The sequence below is a fragment of the Hypanus sabinus genome, chromosome 5 (assembly GCF_030144855.1).
Source record: "Hypanus sabinus isolate sHypSab1 chromosome 5, sHypSab1.hap1, whole genome shotgun sequence".
Taxonomy (NCBI): Eukaryota; Metazoa; Chordata; class Chondrichthyes; order Myliobatiformes; family Dasyatidae; genus Hypanus; species Hypanus sabinus.
The window spans coordinates 114,019,957-114,042,464 of record NC_082710.1 but is presented as its reverse complement, the minus strand read 5'-3'; the positions used below and the strand labels follow the sequence as shown (position 1 = coordinate 114,042,464).

The following is a 22,508-nucleotide window of genomic DNA, read 5'->3' as shown; positions in this document are numbered from 1 at the left end:
CACGACTCCAGAAATGAGCTCCAATGTTTATGTGCACATTGGACTGGTTTAACTGTAATGAGACCTTTTATTTTTCTTGACTTTTTTGTGTGACTACAAATATGGTAAATGTTCCTTCTTTAAAATTTTATGTTTTTTTATAATTTTATGTATGATCTGTCATTTCTGGACTACTGATAATACAGCACTGGCTCAAATCGAGGTTCATTTAATCAGAACACCCTGACGTACTTGTTTGGTTGAACTGTAAATCATCCTGACCCTTGACATATGTTACTTATGAAAGGTGGCCTTCTCACCACTGAGTCATGAGTCAGTTAGCAGAGTTAGTGTAAGAGCCTGGGTGAGAGGGTTACACATTTTTGCAGATGAGTGTGGAATCTAGTTAGATCTCAAAGGTTAAAGGACACTCTAGTAGCAAATAATATTTTGGCTTAGGTTTTGCTCATACAGGAGACAGCCATTATGGCGGCAAAGCACTGAGGAGAGGATCTTTAGCACAATCTATTCATATGAATTAGTTTATTATTTTAAAACAAAGTAATATATTATGTGATAATAATTTAAACAGTGTGGTTCTAAGTAAGTCTTTCTGTAATGCACAACCTCCAAAGCCAAAATCTGTTTTTTAAGAGCAATTTAATCATATGGGGAAAAAGCATAAAAAGGCTCTGTTCCCTCGTTACAGTATAGCGGCCATAGTTTAAAGCAAATTGACTATGATGTTTTCCTGAGTAATTTCAGGAATATGTCTTGCATTTCTTGATGACACAACAAAGTGATTCTTGCAGCGTATTTCATTTATGGCAATATTTTCCAATTTTAATTCAACCTTGAGTTATAATTTAACAGATTTTGAAGCTGTATAAATGCTACAGCAAAACAGAAAATATTCTTTTCAAAACATTAATGTTTTTGAACCATTTCCAACCTTGAAGGATTCTGTGAAATATGACATTGACTGAATCTATTTACACATAGTACACAGACCTCATTGGAAAGCTGGAAAGTGTAAACAAAAATTTGTAGAGCAAAATTGTAGAAGAAAACAAACTGTATGTACATCAGTTTAGGTTGTATACTCTATCTGAATAAACCCATTTAATTTGAAGACATGATTGTACTATTCCTGAGGCCCAAAATACCATGTTAAATTTTCTTTTCCAGTTCCCATAATCATTGGAAGATTGGCACAGAGATTAGTAAATATGTGTTTTTGAGAACTTGTTTCTTTCCCCTTTGCGACTAGTTTAAATATGGTGCAGATTGAGAGAACATATCCCTCTGTCTGCAGAAGTCCCAAACGTCCAAAAATAACATGGATTTGAGCAGTCTCGGGCAAATTCCTAACAAACAGCACAAAACTCTCTTTATTTTAGCACAGATTAGCACCGTTGTAGTTGATAATGTTATAATAAAGTTTAACAGGTTGCAATACAGCTGAGAATGTATTTAAGGGTATAATGCTGAAAGCAGGGGTAAAGCAGTGATCTTTATGTCATTTATAGTTATATTTTATTATCAAGTCTTCACTGTAAGGACAAGAGGTTGAGAAGATTGAAGAAATAAATAGCAATCTATTTAATTAAAGCACAACACTCTACAGTACCAAAGACACATACTCATTTCCCTCTGCTGCCTGTATGGAGTTTTTAACCTTCTCCCCGTGACTGCATGGGTTTCCTCTGGGTGCTCCAGGTTCCTCCCACATTCCAAAGATGTACTGGTTGATAGGTTAATCGGTCATTGTAATTTGTCCCTTGATTAGGCTAGGATTAAATCAGCGGATTGCAGTGCGGTGCATTTCGAAAAACCGGAAGGGCCAATTCTACACTGTATCCTAATAAATAAATAATACATACATAAATTATGTTGAACATTAACAGCTAAGGCTACATAATCAAGCAACGCACAGTTATACGTGGAGACATTCATCCATTGTTTTAAGAATGGCAAACTTTATACTGAATTCTACTTCTAATATTTTCATCTGATACTTGGTTTATTCACTTCAAATGAATCTTTCACTTCAGACTTCAAAGTACCTTCAGCACATCTGCCACAGCAGTGCTAGCTCTTTTTCAATTTGCACATTTCTTATCACTAGACTCTGAAGGATATTCCCTTCTTGCATCCATAATTAAGATTCCGGATGAAGAATATCAGATAGCCCTTGAATGGGTGCCAGGTGTGGATCATGGGATACTGAATGACAAATTGAGTGATATCTTTGGAGGTTCAGAATCAGGTTTAATATCACTAGCATATGTTGTGAAATTTGTTGTCTTTGTGACAGCAGTACAATGCAATACATAATAATATAAAAATGTGAATTGCAGTAAACTAAGTAAGTAGTGCAAAAATATAAATAATAAAGTAGTGAGGTGGTGTGCATGGTTTTGACATCCATTCAGAAATCTGATGGCGGAGGGAAAGAAGCTGTTCCTGAATCAAAGAATGTATTCCTTCAGGCTCCTGTACCTCTTCACTAATTGTAACAATGAGAGTAAGGCATTCTCTGGGCGATGGGGGTCCTTAATGAGGACTTTTTGAGGCATCACTCCTTGAAGGTGACCTGGATACTATGGAGGCCAGTGCCCATGATGGAGCTGACTAGGTTTACAACTCCAAATTATGTTACATTTCTAAGTTATTCATCATGAAGATGCCATGTTGAAGTTATCAGATACATACTGCATATATGGAAGGAATAAGGTGGTTATCTAAATTAGCACCTCTTTAAAATTACTGCCATTACTGTCGACATTTTTCTTGATAGTGTGAGCTGATTTATTTCATCCTTTGTCATTTACAGCGTCAGATTTCAACATTAAACCCAAGCCAAACTGATGTTATAATTTTCTTTCCTTGCAAGTTAACATGGCCTGCAGTTCAGCATCAATCAGATGTCTGTGCCTTATGCCCAGTACAAAGAATACTAGGTATGAGAAATGGAAATTTTACACAGACTATGTGGTAAAGAAAGTAGTATAAGTGAAAGTAGACAGTTATATATAGACAAGAGAAAATCTGCAGATGCTGAAAATCCGAGCAACACACACAAAATGCTGTAGGAACTCAGCAGGCCTCCAACCTGATGGTATAAACATCAATTTCTCAGTAGTGCCTCCCCCTACCCCTTCACCATTTCCCATCGCTTTTCCGCCTCTCATTTTATCTCTTTGCCTGCCCATCACCTCCCTCTAGTGCTGTTCCCCCCCCCCCCAACGTTTTCTTTCTTCCATAGCCTTCTGTCTCTTTCACCAATCTACTTCCTAACTCTGGTGTTTCTCTCTTCCCTCCCTCACCTTTTAAATCTACTTCTCAGCTTTTTTTTATTCTCCAGTCCTGCTGAAGGTTTTTGGCTCGAAACATCAACTGTGCTTTTTGCCATAAATGCTGCCTGGCATGTGCGTGTTAGCTGTAAATAGATATTTAGAGTTTAGCCTCATATTTTATCCTTTTAACTCTAAAGTTAGAATGAGGACAATCATCATTATTCAGAACTGACATAACATCTGCAGTGTGACCAGGTACATGTTGAAAGACCACTATTTGTCAAAGCCTTATCCTAATCACAATGATTAGCATTGAGAACATTCTGGGTGTGTTGCTTGGATTTCCAGCATCTGCAGCTGTTCTCTTGTTTATGATTAGTACTGAGCTGAACCACCAAGAGAAATAAAGGCATCTATCTCAGCACAGGAACACTTCAAATTGTATTCCAAGTTGTGTATCATTCTCACTTGGAGATGTACAGTATTACCCTTTTCCTGTGTATTTGCACATTCAATATGTTGGGACTGCTCCTGTAATTGCACTGTAGTTCTCGCAGCATGATGTAGAACAAATACCAAGTTCTCCGCAGTGCTAAGCCTCTCAAGTGATCGTAGCTAAATAAAGAGAACTATCATCCTTATGCAGACATGGTTCCCATATTGCTGTCTCTCCTTTACTGATCATGTATCATCTACAGTATTCCCATGAAAGCTATTACCAGACAATTAATTATGCCTTAGCCAAAACCACAGAACTCCTGAATATCACCCATAATGCAAGCCCTTGCTGACCAGCTTACAAGAACAAAGGTGGGGAGATGACCAGATACACAGTCTCACAGAAAATGAAAAACCTGTGGAATTCTGTATAACAGAAAGCATTTTCAACCAAATCATCGATATATTCAGAAGTAGTTAGATATTAGATCCATAGAACATTACAGCACAGAAACAGGCCTTTTGGCCCTTCTTGGCTATGCCAAACCATTTTTCTGCCTAGTCCCACTGACCTGCATCTGGACCATATCCCTCCAAACCCCTCTCATCCATATGCCTGTCCAAGTTTTTCTTTAATGTCAAAAGTGAGCCCGCATTCACCACTTCATCTGGCAGCTCATTCCATACTCCCACCAGTCTCTGCGTGAAGAAGCCCCCCCCCCCCATGTTCCCTTTAAACTTTTCCCCCTTAACCCATGACCTCGGGTTTTATTCTTCCTCAGTGGAAAAAGCCTGCTTGCATTCACTCTATCTATACCCATCATAATTTTATATCAAATCACCCCTCATTCTCCTACACTCCAGGGAATAAAGTCCTAACCTATTCAACCTTTCTCTGTAACTCAGTTTCTCAAGTCCCGGCAACATCCTTGTAAACCTTCTCTGCACTCTTTCAACCTTATTAATATCCTTCCTGTAATTAGGTGACCCAAACTGCGCACAATACTCCAAATTCGGTCTCACCAATGTCTTATACAACCTCACCATTACATTCCAACTCTTATACTCAATACTTTGATTTATAAAGGCCAATGTACCAAAATCTCTCTTTACAACCCTATCTACTTGTGATGCCACTTTTAGGGAATTATGTATCTGTACTCCCAGATCCCTCTGTTCTACTGCACTCCTCAGTGTCCTACCATTTACCTTGTATGTTCTACCTTGGTTTGACCTTCTGAAGTGCAATACTTCACACTTGTCCGCATTAAACTCCATCTGCCATTTTTCTGCCCATTCCTCTAACTGGTCCAAATCCCTCTGCAAGCTTTGAAAACCTTCCTCACTGTCCACTGCACACTCCGATCTTTGTATCATCAGCAAATTTGCTGATCCAATTGGCCACATTATCATCCAGATCATTGATATAGATGACAAATAACAATGGACCCAGCACTGATCCCTGTGGCACGCCACTAGTCACAGGCCTCCATTCAGAGTAGCAATCCTCCACTACCAGTCTCTGGCTTCTTCCATTGACCCAATGTCTAATCCAATTTACTACCTCGCCATGTATATCTAGCGACTGAATCTTCCTAACTAACCTCCCATGCAGGACCTTGTCAAAGGCCTTACTGAAGTCCATGTATGCAACATCCACTGGCTCCCCTTCATCCACTTTCCTGGTAACTTCCTCAAAAAACTAACAGATTGGTTAAACATGACCTACCATGCACAAAGCCATGCTGACTGTTTCTAATAAGTCCCTGTTTATCTAAATACGTGTAGATCCTATCTCTTAGTATTCCTTCCAATAATTTACCTACTACAGATGTCAAACTTACTGGCCTATAATTTCCCGGCTTACTTTTTGAGCCTTTTTTAAATAACAGAACTACATGAGCTATCCTGCAATCCTCCGACACCTGACCCATGGATATCGACATTTTAAATATTTCTGCCAGGGCCCCTGCAATTTCAACACTAGTCTCCCTCAAGGTCAGAGGAAATACCCTGTCAGGTCCTGGGGATTTATCTACTCTGATTTGCCTCAAGACAGCAAGCACCTCCTCCTCTTTAATCTGTACAAGTTCCGTGACCTCCCTACTTGTTTGCCTTGTTTCCATAGACTCTATTCCAGTTTCCTTAGTAAATACAGATGCAAAAAACCCATTTAATATCTCTCCCATTTCTTTTGGTTCCATACATAGCCAACCACTCTGATCTTCAAGAGGACCAATTTTATCCCTTACTATCCTTTTGCTCTTAACGTACCTGTAGAAGCTCTTGGGATTATCCTTCACCCTGACTGCCAAAGCAACTTCATGTCTTCTTTTAGCCCTCCTGATATCTTTCTGGAGTATTTTCTTACTCTTCTTATACTACTCAAGCACCTTATTTCGTCCCTGTTGCCTATTCATGTTATACATCTCTCTCGTCTTCTTTATCAGAGTTCCAATATCCCTTGAGAACCAAGGTTCCTTATTCTTATTCACTTTGCCTTTAGCTCTGACAGGAACATACAAACTCTGCACTCTCAAAATTTCTCCTTTGAAGGCCTCCCACTTACCAATTATATCATTGCCATAGAACAACCTGTCCCAATCTACACATTTTAGATCCTTTATCATTTCTTCAAATTTAGCCTTTTCCAGTTTAGAACTTAAACCCGAGGACTAGATCTATCTTTTTCCATGGTCAAGTTGAAACTAATGACGTTATGATCACTGGAACCAAAGTGTTCCCCTACACACACTTCCGTCACCTGCCCTAACTCATTTCCTAATAAGAGATCTAATATTGCATCCTCCCTAGTTGGTACATCTATATATTGATTTAGAAAACTTTCCTGAACTCATTTCACAAACTCTAACCCATCTAGACCTTTAACAGTATGTTGTTAAAGGTATATTGTTTATTGTTTTTCGGAAGTAAAACAATCAAGGGGTATGGGAGAAAACTAAATCAGTGTTTTGAATTTGAGTAATCAGCCATGATTTTGTTGACTGGCCAAATAGCATCAAAGGTTGATTGACTCCATCCTACTCCTATTTTCTATGTTTTCTACACAAATATGCATTTGGCACAAATATTATCTGCTATTTACCAGTGCATGTCTGAAAGCTGTATGGGTTTAAGTGCATTCAAGCATTGTTTAATGCAGACATCCCACCTCTCCCGGAAATTGATATTGGCTCCCTGACACCTGCAAATGATATACAATATCCCGGAAATCGATTTTTGGGAGAGCGAGAGGGAGTGGGGGAGAGGGAGAGGTGAGTTCAACAGGCGTCATTCGTTCATTAGCGTTAGCTAACGTTATTTAAGTTAGCTGGCTAGCTGCGAAGGAGCTACTCTACTGCAGACATCCCACCTCTCCTGGGAGTCTCCCGCAAATTGATGGCGCTACCTCCCTGAAATGAGTTTTTGCAGGGTGGATATCTGTTAATGTTCTGCTGATTTGTATTTTACACAGTCATCAGCAAACATCCTCAGCTCTGACTTTGCAATAGAAGGAAGCAGCTTTGGTTGAACTATTGGGCCTGGGCTATTAATCCCAACAACAATGTCCTCGGACAAAACAATTGACCTCCACCAATCACTGCCATCTTCTTCTGTGGTTTTGTTCCAAATCACTGAACTGTTCCCACAGCCGATAGACTCACTTTCAAGAACTCTTCATCACTTTGCTAAGGATTGCTCAGCTGATGGTTAGCTGGACTGAACTTGTATTCGGCAATTTTGCACCGGCTGGGTAGGTGCCAGCAATGTAACTTTATTGGAACAGCTCAACTGGAAGTGTAGCTAGTTCTGGAGCAAAAGTCTACAGCACTGCAGCAGGATATTTGCTTGCCTTATAGCCTTGGTATATACTGTGCTCTCAACTGTTTATTGATATTGAATTGAACTGGCTGACGGCCAACCTCTGTGATTGTAAGGCTCCCTGGAGAAAACTGAGATGGATTATCCACTCCTCATTTTTGCTGAATATAATTGCAAATATTTCAACTTTGTCTACATTGCTTACTTAATAATTTATGCTTAATTTATCCTTAAATACTTTATAGAGAGCCCCCCAACTTGTGTTAAATTAGAGATGAGTCATAGGCTATCATCATCAACAACATTAAAACAACCAGTAGACCAGCAGATCACTGTTATAGATCACAAACTAGGTGAGTATCTTAAATCTAGCTCTTTCGCTTCAGCTTGAAAACTCGCAGATTAAATATTCAAGCACTTGCACTTCTGATCTTCTGTACACTTTAGCTCAGCAAATGTCGTCCAACCCATCATTAAAATTATTACTCGCAGCGTTTTTATATTGGTTCTTAGCTACTCAGTTTGTTACAGCAATTTCTAGTATTTCAACTGTGTATTTTCAGTCTTTTGCAGAATCAGGGAAAATCACTTCGTTGTAAGTAGAAATTCATAAGTGTCCTTCTGAAGTTTTTTTTTGTTTATGGGTCCTTGAATATACAAACAGTACTTAATTTTAAGGGAATTCTGTCTTGAATTCTAATTAGAAGTAATGGTCAGGGTAGTTATTTTTCTAATGGGAATTAGAGTCATAATGTCTTTTAGCACAGAAACAGGCTGTACACATCAAACATCAAACTCTTGAGTTCACATCAACCATCAAACTCCACTCCTGTTTACACTAATCCTACATTAACCCCACTTCATTCTCCACAAATTCCCATTAAATGCCCTATATTCTACCCCTTGCCTTCCACTAGCATGCAATTTATATTAATGAAAAGTTTGTCATGAACATGGTGGGCCAAAAGAGTTGTACTGTGCTGTACAACTCTAAGCTACCAACCCACACATCTTTGGGATGTGGGAGAAAGCCAGAACAACTAAAGGAAGCCCATTTAGTCAGAATCAGGATGTGTTGCCTTCAAGGCATTTGTTCAGTATATTTTTGCTTTAGTGATTCGTTTGTTATCGTTTTCTAGTTAAAGTTAAGGTTGTTTAAAGTAAATTCGTTGCCTGTGATATATCGCGGCATGCGATGTCGTCACACCTGGTTTCGCCACGTCTTGTGGGAAAATACCAGTTTGGAGAAACGGGAAGGAGGGGGCTTGTGTGTGCAGGATCAGCGCGAGAGAAGTTTTCTTTCTACGCACTAGAAACATTAGTGAAGCAACGCCGTAAGTTCATGAGATAATCGATATGTTGAATTAAAAACGTTAACGCTGATTCTGTTAAAAGTAATGATGGTTGATAAAGTTTATATTTTTTGTTATTTAAAGAGTTGAGGATAGTTGTGTTGAAGTGTATTTAAAGCCAGTCGATGGCGTAGGTAGATTCTGACTATATGTTTCACTTTAATGTAATATAGTTGTTGTAGTTTTACTTTTGCAAGTATTTATGATGTAAATGTGATGTCAAGAAGGAAACAAATACTGTATATATTTTGTATTGTTTTATCAACAGTTTTCACCATACGTTAATGTGTAAGAGTGAACAGTAAACGGTTAATCTTACTGGGAATGCCTCATTGATTGGTTTATGCTTCGTGCTTAGTTCAGAGTTCTTTTACACCTGTGCGAGAACACTACACAGGATTAATATCACCACCATACGTTGGGAAATCTGTTAACTATGTGGCAACAGTACAATACATGACAATAAAGGGAAAAAAAAACTGAATTATAGTAAGTATATACTGTGCAGTATATCAAATAGTTACATTAAATAAGTATAACAAAAACATAAATAAAAAAGGTAGTGAAGTACATGGTTTCAGTGTCCATTCACAGGAAGAGTAAGCAAACTTCTTGCAGACAGGTCAGGATTGAATTTTTGTCACTGGAGCTGTGAGGCAGCAACTTGACTGGCTGTTCCATTGGACTACCCAATTAAAATCACTGTAATTCCTTCCGTAAGGCACTCCATAATTTTTCAGTTGTCCTTCTGAGTCCAACGTTACCTTGTGTAAAGAGCCATTATTGAGAAATAATTAAGAGAAATTAAAGCTTTTTATGATGCTAGGGTGAAAACCTTACTGATTACTTTGAATGTGTTGATACTAATTTAGCAAAATCAAATTGTTGCATATTTTTGGGATTGTACTCATAATATGATAGTTGTGTCTCATGGCTACCTCTTTGCTGAAAACCCACAGGTGAATCATTCGCTCCGGCAGACTGATTTAACTCTGTCCTGTGGTTTGTATTATTGTCCTTTCAGAATCAGAATCACAACATAGGTCATGAAATTTGTTGTTCTGTGGCAGCAGCAGAGTGTAAGACACAACAATTACTATTAGTTATGAGAATAAATAAATAGTGCAAAAGACAAAAGGTACTGTTCATTGATCGTGGACCATTTAGAAATACGAGAGGAGATCAGATGAAGCTGTTTTTAAAATGTTGAATGTGGATCTTTAGGCTCTGGTACCACCTCTTCAAGGGTAGGAACGTAAAGAGGGCATGTCACAGGCAGTAAAGATGTTTCATGATGGATGCTGCCTTCTCTTGCAGATGCACGTAATGGTGGAGAGGGTTGCCCCCCAGATGGAAACAGCTAAGTCTACAATTTTCAGCAACACACACAGAACTCAAATGGCAAGGTAGCATCAATAGGTCAGAGAAAACAGTTGATGTTTCAGGCCAAGCCCCTTCTTCAGGGCTGAGAAGGAAAGTGGAAGATGCCAGAATACAAAGGTGGTGGGGGAAAGAGGCTAGCTGGCAGGTGATAGGTGAAGCTGAGTGGGTAGGAAAGGTCAAGGGCTGGAGGAGAAAGAACCTGATAGGAGAGGATAGTGGACAATAGGAGAAAAGGAAGGAGGAGGGGACCTGGGGGAAGTAAGAAGGAGGTGAGAAGAACTGAAAGATCTGATTGGGGAATAGAGAAAGTGGAGGTGGAACTTGTTTTCTGGAAGGAGAAATCAAAATTCATGCCATCAGGTTGGAACATACCCAGACAAGATGTAGGACATGGTCCTTCCCATTGACGGTGGTCTCATCTTGGCACAAGAATCGATATGGGTCAGAACAGGAATAAGAAATGATAACACGGAGTAATTTAAAGATGAAGACTAGCTCATGGACCACTGGTTTCCTCCTCCTGCAGTCAATAATCAGGTCTTTGGTTTTGCTGATATTGAGTGAGAGCTTATTGTGGAAATGATCAGCCTTCCTTCTATATACTGATTTGTCACCACATTTGATTTGACTAATTACAGTGATGCTACCAATAAACCTGAATATGGTATAGGAGTTATGCTTAGCCACACAGTCATAAGTGTAGAGAGAGTAGAGCAGGGAGCCAAGCACACAGCCTTGTGGTGCACCTGTGCTGATAGAGATTGTGGAAGAGATGTTGTTGCCAGTCTGAACTAACTGGGGTCTGCAAGTGAGGAAACTGAGAATCAAGTTGCACAAGGAGGTATTGAAGCCAAGGTCTTGAGGCTTATTGATTAGCTTGAGGGGGTGATGGTATTGAATGGCAAGCTGCAGTTGATAAAGTTCATCTTTGCTGTCCAGAAGTACCAGGGTTGAATGAAGAGCCACTGAAATGGTATTTGCTGTTGACCTGTTATGACAGTAGACAAATTGGAGCAGATCTAAATTACTCCTTGGGCAGGAATTGATATACTTTCAAAGCACTTCATCATAGTGGATGTAGGTGCTACTGGATGATAGTCATTGAGGCAGGTTACCAGTATAATTGAAGCCTGTTTGAAGTAGATGAGCACCCCGGACTGCTGAAGCAAGAGGCTGAAGATCTCAGTGAACATTCTAGCTTGTTGATCAACACAGGTCCTTATTACTTGGGCAGGTACCCTGTCTGGGCTGGATGCTTTCCATGGGTTCACCCCTGTAAAGGATGCTGTCACATCAGCCTTAAAGACTGAAATCACAGGGTCGTCAGGAGCTCTCGGAGTCGCTTGGTTTTACTTTGTAGGAGGTGATAGCATTCAAGGTCTGCCACAGTGGTCAAGCATCCTTCAAAGATTCAGGATTGGTCTAGAATTGCCCCACTGAGCTGTACTTAGCCACGCGGTCATAAATGTAGAGAGAGTAGAGTAATGGGTGAAGCACACAGCCTTGAAGTGTGCCTGTGTTGATTGTCAGTGAAGTGTAGTAATCATTGGACATTGCTGTTTCCATAACTGGCCGTGATGCAACCTGTCAGGATACTCTCCACTATAAATGCTCCATTGTGCATCTATAGAAGTTTGTCAGAATTTTAGATGCCGTGCTGAATCTGCGCAAACTTCTAAGAGTAGTCTTTGGGGTAACTGCAAGTCTGTGTCTTTGCTGTTGTTCGCTCACGTTTGAGTGCTCAGTGGTGGGTGCCGATGCTTTTTTTTTGCTGGTGGGGGAGGGGGATCATTGCTTGCTGCCTCTTACTCGTGGGAGGGAAGGGAGCTGGGGGGGCTTTGGGGTTCTAATATTTAACTGTCGTTCATTCTTTGGGGGTACACCTCTGTTTTTTGTGGATGGTTGCAAAGGAAAAGCATTTCAGAATGTATGTTGTTCACATTTCTCTGACGTTAAATGTATCTTTGAAACTTTTGAACGTACAGGCACTGTTGTGTTTTCCTTGCAATGGCATTCATTTATTTATTGTGATACCGTGTGGAATAGGCTCTACCAGCCCTTTGAGCCACACAACCAGCAACCCCCAATTTAACCCAAGACTGATCATGGGACAACTTACAATGACCAATTAACCTTCCAACCGGTACATCTTTGAACTCTGGGAGGGAACTGGAGCTCCCGGAGGAAACTCATGCATTTAACGGGGAGGGCATACAGAGTCCTTACAGATGATGTTGGAATTGAACTCTGAACTCTGATGCCCCGATCTGTAATAGCATTGAGTTAACCACTACATGACCGTGGTGCCCACTTACAAAAACTACAAGTCTGAAAAAAAAACTATAGTCCAAGCCTATATCCAAAACGCAGAAAACCAGGGTAACATTCTCCAGGCACGGCGACAGGTCTTTACTAGTCTGTAGCAGAGCGAACTCCAGGTGATCAAAAGGCAGTCTCCCCTCTCCCTAGCAGAGCAATCCCACCAGCAATCAAAAGACAGGCAACCACTGCTTATCCTCCACATTCACTTCAATGTTTCAATCTCCCTGATCTCTTTAATCGGCAAAATGGAGTCGAGCATCAACTCTCAGCCTCCTTGCCATGAGGTTTACATACATTGCCTCTGCCTCCTGGGATCCTCTGGGAGACTGCAGAGCACTGGAACACCCAAATGATCTCCAGACTGTGCATCACAGGCTCCAACGGTTCCAGATTCACATTCAAGATGAAAAACAAATGTAAAAGACATAAAAGAAGAGAAATACCTGGTTTCATGATCTTTCCAGATGCTGACCGATGGAGCATTGTACATGGGCATCATCTTGTTAATGGTTTTGCTAACGTTAAATGTTGTCGTGCTGTCCTTCAACCAGATTTTCAATCATCCTCCTATATACCAATTTGTCATCACTTTCTATTTGACAACGTCAGTGGTGTTAGCAGCAAACTTAAATGGTATAGGACCTGTACTTAACCATCAGTAATTGCAGCATTTTAGTAGTTGCAGAGGAAGGTACGGAGGTCCAGATTTCGAAGCTTTTTGACGAGTAGTGAGCAGATGATAGTGTTAAAACCCAAGCTGTAATTGATAAATAGCAGCCTGATGTGTGTCATGGTGCTCCAAAGATAAGTGGAGTGCTTGTGAGGTTGAATCCACTGTAGACCTATTGTGATGATAGGCAAATTGCAGTAGGTCCAAGTCCTTGCTTAGGCAAGAGTTGATTCTAGCCATGACAATCTTCTCAAAGCACTTCATCACAGAAGATGTGAGTGCTACCAGGCTACAATCATTGAGGCAGCTCACTCTGCTCTTCCTGGGTGCTAGTATGATTCATGCCTTTATGAAGCAGGCATAGTTGAAAATCTCTTTGGAAACCCGAGCCAGGTGGTTGGCACAAGTTGATGATGCCTGGTCAGATACACTATTAAATCTTGACTCCTTGGAAGGTTTCGCCCTCTTGAAAAATATTCTGATATCAGCCTCTGAGACAGAGATCACGGGGCTGAAAGATGCTGTGGGGATTTGTGCAGGCATTGTGCTATTCCTGTTTTCAAAGCCTGCATAAAAGACACTGAGCTTATTTGGGAGTGAAGCATCACTGTTACTTAAGCTATTAGGTTTCGCCTTTTAGGAAGTGATAGCATGCAAACTCTGCCACAGTTGTCATGCATCCAGTTGAATCTCTAACCACATGGAGTCTTCAGTAGGGTGTACTTGGAATTTTTGTAGGGTTCTGAATCAGCAGCCTTGAACTCCACAACCTAACCCTCAGCAGTCTGCGAATCTCTTGATATGTCCAGGGCCACTGGTTTGTGAAGACTCAGTGTGTTCTCAAAGGCACAGACTCATTCATGTAGGTCTTGATGAAGTCAGTGACAGTAGTGACATATTCATTCACTAATAAATCCCTGAACATGGTCCATCCACCAATTGAAAGCAGTGCTATAAATGTTCTTCATAACGTGGCTGTTTTCACAACTGTTGCTGCAGTCCTCAGTCTCTGGTTATTCTTTGGGAGTAGAAGTACAGCCAGGTGATTGGACTTGCCAAAATGCAACTGTGGGATGGCACACTAAGTGTTGTCTTGATGGATGGTAACAATGATCAACTGTGTTGGCTCCGTTGGTTCTGCACTGACATGTTGGTGGTTATCTGGCAGAGATTTCTTCAACCTGACTTCATTAAATTCTGCAATGTGATTGGAAATGCATCTTGTATCTCATGACTGCTCATCACAGTGGTCATTTGCTCCAGTGCCAGCTTGACTTCTGCCAGGGTCTGGAATGTACAGCAAACTCCAGGATGATAGCGGAGAATTCCCTCGACAAATAGAATGGACAACACTTGACTGCCAGCTATTCCAGGTCTGGGGAGCAGGACTGAGACGGAACTGCCACTTCTTTGTCTCTTACCATGGTTTGGAATTCAGCCACATCTTTAGCTGCTGTTCTCATTTGCCTCTTCCTCATTCCGTGCTTCCTTCGTCCTTCTAGGTGTTTTATACTGGACAACTAAGATAACTATTGCTAACTAAGGTAAACATTTTATGCCATTTATAAATATTTTGTATAGTTTCATTAAGCTTTTTTATCTATGAATAGAATGACACAATAAAAATGTACTAACTTTATACCAGATATCCTTTGCAAGTATGTTCCCTTTTGAATTTTGCTTCATACTGTTAAACATACATTTAAAAGTTTTGAAATAAGGACTAATAATTGAATGCCATATATAAAAGTGGCCATTCTACTTTAAATTTCTTGTGAAAATCCAGTTTTTCCTGAAGTTGATTTGCATACTTTCAGGTTTTGATAGTTATTTCTTAACTGTCCTGTATTTGTAAAAATATGTTTATGAAAATATAGTTTCATCCATGTCAATCACACAGGTTTTCTACCCCTTTTCAGCCTGTTTTGTCTCTACTGTAGAACGGGAACTCAGGATTTATCCTCAATTGGGAATATTGAATTCAGATTAACTTGTGTGAGGATTAGGATATGAAGTAGTCTTCCTAGGTGTGAAAATAATTGATCAACTAAGAAATGCTGTAATTTTGATGAAAATTACGTGGATGATTTCAGAAATAGTAGCTTTGCATGTTGAGAGCTTCCTGTAAGATAAAGGCTATTTTGATTGTTGAATTGTGTTTCGTGTACTTCACACTAGAAGGCATATTCTGTTGTAATCTTTAGGAAAACATAGTACCAAGCTCATTAGCTGTGCTTTAATGCCTACAGTTCTCACGGCCTTAGTAAAGCAGCCAACATATTCAAAGATCCCACCCATTCCAGACATTCCCTCTTCTCCCCCTCCCCATCGGGCAAAAGTTACAAAAGCCTGAAAGTACATACCATCAGGCTCAAGGACAGCTTCCAGTACTGTCATAAGACTATTGACTGATTTCCTTGCATGATAAGATAGACTCCTACCCTCACATTCTACCTTGTTGTGACCTTGCATCTTACTGTCTACCTGCACTGCATTTTGTCTGCACATTATTCTTCATAAAAGCACTGCTGTAATGAATTGATTTGAATGAATGGTATTTAAGTCAAGTCTTTCACTGTACCTCAGTATATGTGACAATAATAAACTAATTGATCATTTTACCAATTTATTCATAAAATGTGCTTTTGGATGACTAGCTGCCACATTCATTTTAAGACTTGGCATCATTTATGAGGATACCAGGGATTCAAGATGATAAATTATACACATCAAGTTTCAAGCTGCACATAAGACAACTACAGCAGCACCCATCAAAATACAAGTTGTGTACGACTGCTAATAAAAGTTTGCATGGAATATTAATTCTGAGTAGTCCCTGATCCTGATACATTCCAGGCACTTGGCTTAGTGAACTGATGACTCTTCGAGACCAGGACTCTCCTTGGTGCTCCATTCCAGTCCCCTGGTCTTACAAGGAAGAACAATTATAAGTGTACTCATGGGGCTAACAATAACTTAGTTGTGAGTATGAGTAGTATATCTTAGCTAAGAATTTTCAGAATAACTCTGACTGGTCTATGGAGCTCTTAAGAGAAGTTCTTATGCTATATGATATAAAATTTCATCTTAGATGCACATAAGCTTAGCTCATTGTGACGTAATAAGAGGAAGAAGAAGAAAGGGAGGTGGTTGGGGAAAAGGAGAGGAGAAAATTGGAGGAGAAGAAGAAGATAATAAAGGAAGACAGGGTCAAAGAGGAGAATACAGGAGGGGAAGAGGAAAGGGGAAAGAAGAGGACATTAGGAAAAGGAGAAGCTGGAAGGGGGAGGACACGGATTGTAATGAAGAGCAAAATCCTGTCCAGATATTACGTTAAAAACTGAATAATAGCTATAATATTCAATAGTTCTGCTAGACCATGTTACAAAAACACTAGCATTGTTACTGAAATGCAGTATACTCTCCCTGTGGCTATTCATTTCTCCTGTGCACTGCCATTTCCTCACACCTCCCAAAGATGTGCTTCTACGACCATAACATATAGGAGCAAATTGGGTCATATTGACCATCAAATCTGCTCTGCCATTTCATTAAAGCTCACTTATTATCCATCCCAACCCCGTTCTACTTCCTTCTACCCACATCCTTTTGTGTCCTTATTACTCAAGAACCTATTAACTTCTGCTTTAAATATACCCAATGATTTTGCCTCCACAGGCATCTGTGACAATAAATTCCATGGATTCACCACCCTCCAGCTAAAGAAATTCCTTGTCATCTCGGATCTAAAGGGATGTAGTTTCATTAGAGACTGTATATGACCCTAGTTTAAGTAGGAGAAATTGAGTTAGAGAAGAGTCGGTGGTCATGTGTCAGAAAAAAAAATTATTAGGAAAGATTGTGACTGACGGGTTAAATAGCTTCTACCTTTGTTGTGAAGAAATATGACAAGACCTTGACCCAGTTCAACTTAGAAAAGTAGATAACAAGTAACTATTATGCCAATGTAGGGTCTGGTAATAATAGTTTGGATCAAATGGAAACCTCAGCATTTCTCCTTCACAACACAATATGCTTGCAGAAACATCCTCAGGAAGAACATATTAGTTATGATCTGAAATTCAAGCCTGCATGAATGCCAGCATGAACATTCAACTCACAGACCTCCGTTGATAACCCTGTCCCCCCCTTACCCCATCCCTATCTATAATTTTAGTCTGGTTCTCTTTCTCTCTCTTTCCCCCCCCCCCCCCACTATAATCTCCCCCCAGCCCTACCTTTCTTTCTCTTTTTTTTCCCATAATTCTTCACCTTCCCCCTAGCCCATTTCCCTCCAGCCTGTCACTTCCCAGCTCTCTACTTCATCCCTCCCCCCACTTCTTATCCCCCCTCGACCATCCCATGTTACTTCACTCCTGATGAAGGGTTTCGGCCCGAAACGTCGTCACTACCTCCTCCCATAGATGCTGTCTGGCCTGCTGAATTCTGCCAGCATTTTGTGTTTTTATGAAATTCAAGCCTGTTGGGTTTGTAGAGGATTGATGGAATCATTGGCTTTCTAGTGTCTGTGCTCCTTGTGGGTGAAGAACTGAGCTGTATTAGAGGTCAGGAGAGCATCAGCTTTTATTCCAAGGGTCACGTCGGATTAAGTCAACAAATCTCTATAATTTGTACAACACAGTGAGCAGAAGGTCCTATGATGCTATGCTGAAGGTTGGAGCCTTAAAGACACTATCACCTTCTCGTTACCACTATTAAAAGCATTATAAGGGAATTGGATTGTTATTTGGGATAAAATAACTTATAGGAATGAGCTGAAGGAGCAGGGGAATGGATTGATGAGATTATCCTACCAGACATAGGTAGATCAGTGTGTTGAACGCCCCTCTTCACTGCCATAACAATTTTATGATTTTTGTTCCTTGAACAATTACCCAAAACAGATACTTAATTATTGCAGCTGTAATAGTGTGTGAAATTAGCTCTAGGTTCATAATGCATTAGTCAGGATTAATGGAGACATGTATCATAATTCAAAAGATGGGTAAAACTACTTTTACCTCTGTGAGTGCAGCTCTGAAAACATTGAGAAAAACTCTCTTCTGGCTTCTGTGAATGTTCTACCTCATTCACCACTAAGCACTCTATCATACAAGCTGCCTCGCAAATGACTATTTGAATTGAAGATCAATACTTACCTGATACTTGTTGCTGAGTCCATTTTCCAAATGAATGCCAACAATGTGGAAATTCTCTGCTCATCATAGGGAAACCTCTAATGCCCTAGCTTGCAAGGGAAGTTAATAGTGGGAACTTTACCAACTCCAGAATACCAAGACTTTACCAAGTCACACAACACACTCAAGTAGAAATGTAAACACTAAGTACTCTGCAGATGCTGTGGTCAAATCAACATGTACAACACCCTGGAGGAACTCAACAGGTCGGGCAGCATCCGTGGAAACAAGCAGTCAACGTTTCGGGCCGAGACCCTTCGTCAGGACTGAAGAAGGAGGGGGCAGGGGCCCTATAAAGAAGGCGGAGGGAGGGCGGGGAGGAGAACACTGGTGGGTGCCAGGTGAAAAACCAATCAGAGGAAAATCAAGTGGTGGGGGAAGGGAAGTAGGGAGGGGATAGGCAGGAAAGGTGAAGAAGCAATGTAAGGGGAAAGTACTATGGGTAGTAGAAGGCAGAATCATGAGAGAGGTGATAGGCAGCTGGAAGAGGAGGCAGAGTGAAAGTGGGATGGGGGAAGGGAGAGGGAGGGAATTACCGGAATTTGGAGAATTCGATCTTCATACCAAGGGGCTGGAGACTACCCAGATGGTATATGAGGTGTTGCTCCTCCAACCTGAGTTTGGCCTCATCATGGCAGTAGAGGAGGCCATGTATGGACATATCCGAATGGGAATGTAAAGCAGCTTGCGTTTGTTACATTGATAGCTAGGAGGGCCATCTTGTTGAAATGGAAGGATATATCAGCTCCTACTTTGTCACAATGGTTCTCTCAAGTGATGCTGTGTCTTAGCTTGGAGAAAATTAAAAGTCAAACCTTTGAACCTTTATTTGATTTTGAGAAGAAATGGGGATCATTTGCTCATTATTATAATTTCAGTTAACTGATAGATTTCCTCCACGATCTAAATGTAAATTTTTTTTGATATATCTTTTTTTTCTTGTTGGCAGTTTGATGTTTATTTTTAGAAGCTTTCTGTATGATGCATGACTCCGGGGTTGTACCCCCAATGGGTTTCTTTTTTTTTCCCTCACTTTTCTTGTTTAGTAGTGTTTTTTTAATTCACAAAAACTTTCAATCCTTAAGATAATTTCTTCTTTTTTGAGGCATTGTAAGTGTTGTTACTTTGATGTACTTGTGCTATTTTTTAATAATAATAATAATAATAAAAATATTTGAAAAGATAAACGGAATGTGAAGCAGAGTTGAAGTGGGGGGCAACCGGGAGTTCCTGTCTATTGTGACGGACGGAGCGGAGGTGCTCGACGAAGTGGTCCCCCAATCTGCGTCAGGTCTCGCCGATGTAGAGGAGGCCCCACCGGGAGCACCGGATGCAATAAATGACACCAACAGACTCACAAGTGAAGTGTTGCCTCACCTGGAAGGACTGTTTGGGGCCCTGAATGGTGGTAAGGGGGGTGGCGGTAAGGTGCCCTCTGGTCGTAAACTCCTCCACTTTTGGGAATATCCTCTCCAGGTCCATTCTATCTAGGCCTTTGAATATTCAATGTTTCACTAATATCCCTCCCTCCTTCTTATGAACTCCTTTGAATACAAGCCCAGAGCCATTTCATTCCCCAGATCATTCTTGTAAAACTCCTCTGGATGCTCAACAATTCCAGCACATCCTCTCTTAGGTAAGGAGCTGAAAGCTGTGAGGTCTGACCAATGTGTTATAAAGCTTGGCTTTTGTATTCTAGTCCTCTCAAAATGAATGCTAACATTGCATTTGCCTTCCTTACCACCTGCAAGTTATCCATTAGGGAATTCTGCACAAGGCCTCACAGGTCCCTTTGCACTTCAGATTTCTGAATTTGCTCCCCGTTTAGAAAATAGTTTATGCCTTTATTCCTTCTACCAAAGTGTTTGGCCATACACTTCCCTGCACTATAGTCCATCTGCCACTTCTTTCCATATTCTCCTAACCTGTCTAAGACTTTCTCAGACTCTCCATTTCCTCAACACTTCCTGCCACTCCACCTATATTCGTATCATCGGCAAATTAGGCCACAAAGTAATCAGTTCCTGATCCAAATCATTGACATCTAACGAGAAATGAAGCAGTCCCAATGCTGTGCCCGCAGAACACCACTGGTCACAGGCAGCCAAATGCCCCCTCTTTATTCTCATTCTTTGCCTTCTGCCAGTCAGCCAATCTGCTGACCATGGCATCTTACTGAAGTTGTCTCATTTAGCTGCTTAGTCCTATTCATGTACCTGTCAAACATTGCATTTGTACTTGCCTCAACAAGTGGTGCTATGCACCACCTTCCCCCCCCCCACCCCATCCACTTGTCTCGTCACTTTGTAGGAGCTGTTGACTTGCACCCCTAGATCTCTCTCTACATCAGATTGCCAGATGGGATACAGATCAGATACTCAAAGTCTCCAACCTATTGCCAGCTGCTAGCTCTGTGATTTCAATCCTATGATTCACACTCTGCATGAATCAAAGGAACTGATAGGCATTCTCAACCCACTTTTGATTTGTTACTATGTTTTTGCAAGAATGCGAAATCTGCAGGAGAAGAAGAGTGTCAGTGAGTCTGCTTGACACGTTTGACATTCAAAAGATTTAAGTGATTGTAAATGTTGTGCTTTTACCTGTTGGAACAGGAACGAAACAAAAAAGTGATGGTAAATGGGGTTTGTTGCCATTTCTCCTGACCTTGACCACAAATATGAGATCATTAAGATTGTATAGTTACAGGTGATCTATGATATATATTAATGACATGGCTATACAGGGTAAAGTGTCAACATTTATGCCTGATGTCGTAATGGAAATGCATTAAACAGTGAGAGAGACTCCAAGTACGTATATACATAGACTCATCTTGTGCCACGATGAAGCCACCCTCAGGGTAGAGGGCAGCACCTTATATTCCATCCGGAAAGCCTCCTATCTTATGTCATGAGTATTGATCTTCTCTTCCAGTAAAAAAATTCCCACCCCTCTCCTCTTCTATATTTCCCAGTCTGGCCTCTTACCTCTTCTCGCCTGCCTATCACCTCCACCTGGGTCTTTCCCTTTCTCCCTTCCCTCCTATCAGATTCCTTCCTCTCTAGCCCATTACCTTTCTCACCCAACTGGCTTCCCCTATCCCCTACTAGCTATCCTCCTTTCTCTCGCCCGCCTTTTTATTCTGGCATCTTCCCCCTTCCCCTCCAGTCCTGAGGAATGGTCTCAGCCTGAAATGTCGACTGTTTATTAATTTCCAAAGATGCTGCCTGACCTGCTGAGTTCCTCCAGTATCTTGTGTGTATTGATTTACGTATAGACATGGTTGGTTGGAGTAAGTAGAAATATGGCAGAGAGAACTGAGGTGCTACAGTTTGGCTGGAAGAGTTAGTATACACCGAATGGTCACAAGGGGTCCAGCACCAGAGGCGCTTAGTGTTCCTGCACAGGACAGCAAGTCATGAGTAGAGAAGTTAGTAAACAAGATAGGAGTTGAGATTCCTTTTGGGTAAAATACTCCACTCCTATAAGATATAAGAAGATAATGTTCAACCCAAGGATGGCACTGCTGAAGGTATGCAAAATGCTAACTTTCATGTTTCTAGGAATGAAGGATTTTATTTGCAAAGATAAATAAGAGAATTAGCGAAGGAGTTAATGACAGGGATGAGATGGAGTTCAAGTATTTTGGCAAATGTCAGTGGTAAAATGAGAGAAGCTGTTTAATGCAGCAAGCATTTACAATCTGAAATACACAGCCTGAAAGTTCTGCAGGATGCAACTTAATTTGTGATGTTAATAGAGAATTGGTTAATGTTTTGAAATATTGAGCAGGGGAATGAGGTTGATTGGATAAAAGCTAGCACAGATTTCTTGGGTCAGATGTGATACTGTCCCCTACCACAATTCCATGATTCTAAATTACCAACAAAGGTTCTTCTTCTGCATTCCTGATCTGAGCACTGCTGATGATGGAAATTCACTGCAGATCTGGCAGTGGAGACAGCCACTGAAGAACACATAAACTTTAATGCTCTCTCGCAGCTACAGTAATTAACTGGCAAGTCTGTTTCAACTTTTGATC

At 40.7% G+C, this 22,508-nt stretch overlaps 1 protein-coding gene across 7 annotated transcripts in view; it reads left to right on the top strand.

The window, feature by feature from the left end:
- Positions 1-22,508, top strand: part of LOC132394341 (glypican-5-like) — an 855,183-nt gene that overhangs the window by 660,678 nt on the left and 171,997 nt on the right. The gene's annotated exons all lie outside the window — the stretch shown is intronic.